The 6,484-nt window shown below is 60.0% G+C and overlaps 1 non-coding gene across 1 annotated transcript; it reads right to left on the bottom strand.

The window, feature by feature from the left end:
- Nucleotides 1-2,107: 2,107 nt before the first annotated feature.
- On the bottom strand, nt 2,108-2,226 carry LOC131867142 (5S ribosomal RNA). The gene has a single exon (XR_009365734.1). It is a non-coding gene; the product is annotated as a 5S ribosomal RNA (ribosomal RNA).
- Between the last annotated feature and the right edge of the window lie 4,258 nt (nt 2,227-6,484).

Genomic DNA, 6,484 nt, shown 5'->3' with positions numbered 1-6,484 from the left:
TGCGGCGTGCACGAAGTCGGACCCCGGTTTGCCCCGGGTGCGCACCTCGCGTGCACCTTGGTGCGCACACCTTGGCTGGGTTGCGCGGCCTGGTGGGCACCATGGTGCGCACCAAGGAGCGCTCCGAAGTGTGCTCCAAGGTGCGGCGTGCACGAAGTCGGAGCCCGGTTTGCCCCGGGTACGCACCTCGCGTGCACCTTCGCCGGGGTGGGCACCTCGGCTGGGTTGCGCGCCCTGGTGCGCACCAAGGAGCGCTCCGAAGTGTGCTCCAAGGTGCGGCGTGCACGAAGTCGGAGCCCGGTTTGCCCCGGGTGCGCACCTTCGCCGCGGTGCGCACCATGGCGTGCACGAAGTCGGAGCCCGGTTTGCCCCGGGTGCGCACCTCGCGTGCACCTTCGGCGGGGTTGCGCGCCCTGGTGGGCACCATGGTGCGCACCAAGGAGCGCTCCGAAGTGTGCTCCAAGGTGCGGCGTGCACGAAGTCGGAGCCCGGTTTGCCCCGGGTGCGCACCTCGCGTGCACCTTCGGCGGGGTTGCGCGCCCTGGTGGGCACCATGGTGCGCACCAAGGAGCGCTCCGAAGTGTGCTCCAAGGTGCGGCGTGCACGAAGTCGGAGCCCGGTTTGCCCCGGGTGCGCACCTCGCGTGCACCTTCGCCGCGGTGGGCACCATGGCGTGCACGAAGTCGGAGCCCGGTTTGCCCCGGGTGCGCACCTCGCGTGCACCTTCGCCGGGGTGGGCACCTCGGCTGGGTTGCGCGCCCTGGTGCGCACCAAGGAGCGCTCCGAAGTGTGCTCCAAGGTGCGGCGTGCACGAAGTCGGAGCCCGGTTTGCCCCGGGTGCGCACCTCGCGTGCACCTTCGCCAGGGTGGGCACCTCGGTGCGCACACCTTCTCAATGTTTTCTTGCCTTTTCTGGAAATTGGTGAAGGCAGCGCATCAAAGGTGCGCACCTCGGTGTGCTCCGAGGTGCGAACCCGAGAGCGCTCCGAGGTGCCCACGAAGTCGAAAGTCGGGTTAATTGCATTGTTTTCCCCGGGTGCGCTCCGAGGTGCGCAACATCGGCGCGCACCAAGGAGGGCTCCGAAGTGTGCTCCAAGGTGCGCACGATGGCGTGCACCTCTGGTGCGCACGATTCGGAGCTCGGTTTGACCGGGGTGCGCACACCTTGGCTGGGTTGCGCACCTTTTGTGCGCTCCAAGGTGCGCACGAAGTCGGAGCTCGGTTTGCCCCGGGTGCGCACCTTCGCCAGGGTGCGCACCTTGATGCGCACGCCTTGGCTGGGCTGCGCACCTTGGTGGGCGCCATGGTGCGCACCTTTCGTGCGCTCCAAGGTGCGCACGAAGTCGGAGCTCGGTTTGCCCCGGGTGCGCACCTTGGTGGGCGCCATGGTGCACTCCGAGGTGCCCAAGATTGGTGCGCACCAAGGAGCGCTCCGAAGTGCGCTCCAAGGTGCGCGCGAAGTCGAAAGTTGGGTTAATTGTCCGGTTTGCCTCGGGTGCGCACCTTGCGTGCACCTTCGCCAGGGTGGGCGCCTTGGTGCGCACACCTTGGCTGGGCTGCGCACACCTTGGCACCCGCGTTTCCTTCATTTTAAATTTTTTTTTTTTACAATCTCTCAAGTGGGAAATTCTATAATCTCAACTTTTTTTGCCTTTTCAGGAAACTTTTGAATGGAGCGCATCATTGGTGCGCTCCGAAGTGTGCTCCAAAGCTCTCTCCAGCTGCGTGCACCTGCCCCGGCCGCGCACCCGGCCCCGCCCAGCTTCGCTCACCTGTCCCGGGCGTCTGGTGCGGAACCTTAGAGTAAGAAACATCACCGTGCACCTTGGCCAACGTGCGCGACTCGACCGAGCGCGCACTGGCCGAGGTGCACACCGATTTCACCTGGGTGCGCGCGCAGCACCTCGGGCGCACCGGGGTGCGCGCACAACGCCCGGGTTGCACCGTGGCCTGTGTGCTCGGGGCGCCTCGGGTGCGCGCTCGGTGTCGCCCCCGCGCGCGCGGTAGTGCGGGCAGCGCACCCCGGCCCGGCCCGGCCCCGACGAGAACGCAAACGGGCAAAAGGTTTATTCAAATAGCATTGCGACGCCCGGCGAAAAACTAAAAAAGGGTGCAACACCGGGACTTCCCGGGAGGTCACCCATCCCAGTACTACTCCGGCCCAAGCGCGCTTAACTGCGGAGTTCTGATGGGATCTGGTGCACTAATGCTGGTATGATCGCACCCGTTATGAGCTTGTCGCAGTGTGTACTTAGCAAACCGCGACCCACGTGCGAATCCACCCCGGCCACCCACCCCCGTCGAGGTGCACACCCTCCCTCGCGAAGTGCGCCCCGTTCGCCAAGTGTGAGCCCTGCCCGGGTGCGCGCACCTTGCTAGGGCGTCGGGTGTGCACCCGGCCCGGCCTACGTGCGTGCACCTGGAGGGGGCGTCGTGTGCGTGCAGTGTCCCGTCTGCAACGCGGTGCCCACACACCACCTCGGGCGCAACGACCTGCGCTCACATGTGGGCCGAGTGCACCTTGGTGCATGTTCGGGGCGCCTCGGGTGCACGCTCGATCTTGCCCCGGTGCACCAAGGCGCTCGGTTTGCCCCGGGTGCGCACTTGGTGCAAGGTGGGCACCCAAAATAGGGATCAAGCACCAAAACACAAGTTTCGGGATGCAAAATGGGACCCAAGGACCACAAATGCGTTCCAAGACCCATGATGGGTCCACGAGAACAAAAATGTGTTCCGAGACTTAATAAACAAATATTGGGTTTTAGGAGAAGAAACATGCTCTGATGCCCAAAACGAGAATCGACCCCGAAAAGGCCACAGGCCAAAAGTGGGATGCGAGACAAAAAAAAATGGGACCCGAGGACCAAAATTGGGTTCCCAGGTCGAAGACAGGGCAACCGGACAAGAAACGACCTCTAAGGCTCGAAATGAGTCCCGACGACTAAAACTTGACAAGAAGCACCCATCAGGCACCCAACTCGACACCCATGGGATGCCGACCCACCCGGGCTTCCACCTAGCACACCTTGGCACCCACCCACCCTCGCACCCAACCTCGCACCCAACTTAGCACCTTTGAACCCACATTGGCACTCACCCTGACCCTGGCACCTTGGAACCCACATTGGCACTCACCTTGACCCTGGCACCCACCTTTGCACTCACCTTGGGACCCACCCTGGCTCCCACCTCGGCACCCACCCAGACACCCACCTTGGTTCCTTGGCACCCACCTTGGATCCTTGGCACCCACCCCGACACCCACCTTGGCACGCAACTTGGCTACTTGCCACCCACCTTGGCTCCTTGACGCCCACCCCGACAACCACCCCGTGACCTACCCTGGCTAGGGTTGGTGCACACCCACCCTGGTGCCCACCTTGGCACCCACCCTATGACCCACCTTGGCACGCACCTTAGTACCCACCCCGTTACCCACCCTAGGACCCACCCCGTGACCCACCTTGGCCAGGGTGGGTGCACCCACCCTGGTGCCCACCTTGGCACCCACCCATCCTAGCACCCAGCCTGTGACCGGGCTTGGAACCCAACCTTGCACCCGCACCCGTCTTGGCCAGTGTGGGTGCGCACCCATCCTGGCACCCACGTTGTGACACACCCTTTAACCCACGCACCCTAGCACCCACGTTGGCACCCACCTTGGAACCCAACCTAGCAACTTGGCACCCACCCCGTGACCCACCTTGGCATCCACCATAGCAGTCGCCGACTTGGCACCCACCTCGGCACCCACCTTGACACTTGTGGACCCACCTTGCCACTCACCCTAGCATCGACCCATCCTAGCACCCACCCTGGCACCTTTGCACCCTAGCACTCACCCATCCTAGCACCTAACCTGTGACCCACCTTGACACTCACCCTCGCACCCACCTTGGAACCCAACCTAGCACCCACCCACCCTGACACCAACCCTAGCACCTACCCACCCTTGCACCCACCCTGTGACCCATCTTGGCACCCACCCATCCTACCACTCAACCTATCACCCACCTTCTCACCCACCTTGGCATCCACCTTAGCACCCACCCACACTGGCACCTTGGCACCCACCTCGGGCAAGGTGGGTGCACACCCACCCTGGCACCCAATTTAGAACCCACCGAGCATGTTACCCACCTTGGCACCCACATTGCAGCCCACCCTAGTACCCACCCTATGACCCACATTGGCATCCACACCCTAGCACCCAGGCACCTCGACACCCGCCTTGACACCCACCCTAGCACTGAACCTGTGACCCACCTTGGAACTCACCCTAGAACCCACCCACCCTGTGAACCACCTTGGCATCCACCTTAGCACCCACCCACCTTGGCACCCACTCTAGCACTCACCCATCCTAACACCCAACTTGTTACCCACCTTGGCACCCGCCCTCGCGTCCACCTTGAAACCCACCCTAGCACCCACCCACGCAGGAGCCCACCTTGGCACCCAACCTAACACCCACGCATCCTGGCACCCAACTTGTGACCCACCTTGGAACCCACCCTAGTACCCACCTTTGAACCCACTATATCACCAACCCACCTTGGCACCCACCCTATGACCCTCTTTGGAATCCACCCTAGCACGCACCCACCCTGGCACCCACCATGGAGCGCACCCTAGCACCCACCCACCTCGGCACGCACCTCAACACCCACCTTGGTGTGCGCACTGCGCCAACCTCTCAAAGACCCTATGTGGTGCGCTCCAAAGTGTACACCTTTGGTGCGCTCCAAGGTGCGCACCTTTGGTGCACACCGAGGTGCACACCAAAGTGTGCACCGAGGTGAGCACCAAAGTGCACTCCAGGGTGCACACCAAGGCGTGCACCTTTGGTGCGGTCAATGCAAACGAATTCGGAAGTTGGGGTCGATGTCCTAATCGCTGCTGCAGACTACACGTATGAGAATCGGACAAATAGCTTTATATAGGGGAGGTGTTGCGTTTGATGGGTCGACTCCCCTGGTTGTGTGCACTGCACCAACTTCAAAGACCCTGTCTTGTTTAAGAAGTCAAAAGTTGGGGTGGATGTCCTAATCATTGCTGCAGTCTACGCATGTATGAGAATCAGACAAATAGCTTATATAGGGGAGGTGTTGCATTCGGTGGGTTGACTCCCCTGGTTGTGCGCACTGCGCCAACCTCAAAGACCCCGCATAGCAGAAGAAGTCGGAAGTCGGATTTTGGTGAGCACCAAGGCGTGCACCTTTGGTGCGGTCAACGCAGACGAATTCAGAAGTTGGGGTGGATGTCCTAATCGTTGTTGCAGGCTACACATGTATGAGAATCAGACAAATAGCTTATATAGGGGAGGTGTTGGGTTTGATGGGTCAACTCCCTTGGTTGTGCGCATTACGCCAACCTCAAAGACCTTGTTTTCGTTAAGAAGTCAAAAGTTGGGGTCAATGTCCTAATGGCTCCTGCAGGCTACACATGTATGAGAATCGGACAAATAGCTTATATAGGGGAGGTGTTGGGTTTGATGGGTCGACTCCCCTGGTTGTGCGCATTACGTCAACCTCAAAGACCTTGTTTTCGTTAAGAAGTCAAAAGTTGGGGTCGATGTCCTAATTGCTCCTGTAGACTACACATGTATGAGAATCAGACAAATAGCTTATATAGGGGAGGTGTTGGGTTTGATGGGTTGACTCCCCTAGTTGTTCGCATTACACCAACCTCAAAGACCTTGTTTTCGTTTAGAAGCCGAAAGTTGGGGTCGATGTCCTAATTGCTCCTGCAGGCTACGCATGTATGAGAATCAGACAAATAGCTTATATAGGGGAGGTGTTGGGTTTGATGGGTCGACTCCCCTGGTTGTGCGCATTGCGCCAACCTCAAAGACCCTGCATTGCGGATGAAGTCGAAAGTCAGAGTTTGGTGTGCTACAAGGTGTGGTCGAAGGTGCTCACCTAGGTGTGCACCTTTGGAGCACAGGAAAAGTGCCCTCCAAAAGTGCGCACCTTTGGAGTGCACAAAAGTGCCCTCCAAAAGTGCGCACCTTTGGAGCGCAGAAAAGTGCCCTCCAAAAAGTGCCCTCCAAAAGTGCGCACCTTTGGAGCGCAGAAAAGTGCCCTCCAAAAAGTGCCCTCCAAAAGTGCGCACCTTTGGAGCGCAGAAAAGTGCCCTCCAAAAAGTGCCCTCCAAAAGTGCGCACCTTTGGAGCGCAGAAAAGTGCCCTCCAAAAAGTGCCCTCCAAAAGTGCGCACCTTTGGAGCGCAGAAAAGTGCCCTCCAAAAAGTGCCCTCCAAAAGTGCGCACCTTTGGAGCGCAGAAAAGTGCCCTCCAAAAAGTGCCCTCCAAAAGTGCGCACCTTTGGAGCGCAGAAAAGTGCCCTCCAAAAAGTGCCCTCCAAAAGTGCGCACCTTTGGAGCGCAGAAAAGTGCCCTCCAAAAGTGCGCACCTTTGGAGCGCACAAAAGTGCCCTCCAAAAGTGCGCACTTTTGGTGCGCACCAAGGCGCTGGTTCGGTCGTT

Source organism: Cryptomeria japonica, unplaced genomic scaffold (genome assembly GCF_030272615.1).
Source record: "Cryptomeria japonica unplaced genomic scaffold, Sugi_1.0 HiC_scaffold_164, whole genome shotgun sequence".
In the NCBI taxonomy this organism is placed as follows: Eukaryota; Viridiplantae; Streptophyta; class Pinopsida; order Cupressales; family Cupressaceae; genus Cryptomeria; species Cryptomeria japonica.
This window is presented reverse-complemented; position numbering and strand designations above follow the sequence as displayed.